Here is a 658-nt window from a genome sequence, read left to right as displayed (position 1 = left end):
TCCCTGGAGAAGGGCACAGGACCTGTGGCAGGCCATGAAGAAAGTAACATGTACAATGTGAAGACAGAACATATCCGTGGGAATGCAGAGCCCAGCACCTAGCTGGCTCAGAGTCTGAGAGCGTGCAGGAAGACCTCAGGAAATGACCTTCCATGGTCGCTAACGAGTGCTGGGGTGCCATCCTCCTCCTTGCTTTTCAAAGCATGGTCTTTTCCCTCTGTTGGCTTTTGTGACTTTTGTTTGATGTTCCGCAGCTCCACGGTGGTCTATGTGTGAATTTCATTTTTATGAACCTCGTCTAGACTCCAGCATGTTTTTTTTGTTGTTGTTGTTGTTTCATTTTATTGCGTTATAGTTAACATGTCAAACAATTCAATAGTTCAATCATATTGAGAAAGACTGTGAAAATATGAACACAATCAATTTGGGACTATTTTCTGGATTCTTTTTTTTAAATCGTTTTATTAGGGGCTCATACAACTCTTATCACAATCCATCCATACATCAATTGTGTAAAGCACATTTTTACATTCATTGCTCTTCATCATTGTCAAAACATTTCCACTTAAACCCCTGGCATCAAGTCCTCATTTTTTCCCTCCCTCCCCTCTCCCCCCTCCCTTATGAGCCCTTGATAATTTATAAATTATTATCTTGT

This window comes from Echinops telfairi, unplaced genomic scaffold (assembly GCF_000313985.2).
Source record: "Echinops telfairi isolate 266 unplaced genomic scaffold, ASM31398v2 ScPeMD7_3;HRSCAF=10, whole genome shotgun sequence".
Lineage (NCBI taxonomy): Eukaryota > Metazoa > Chordata > Mammalia > Afrosoricida > Tenrecidae > Echinops > Echinops telfairi.
Note: the sequence above shows the minus strand (reverse complement) of the source record.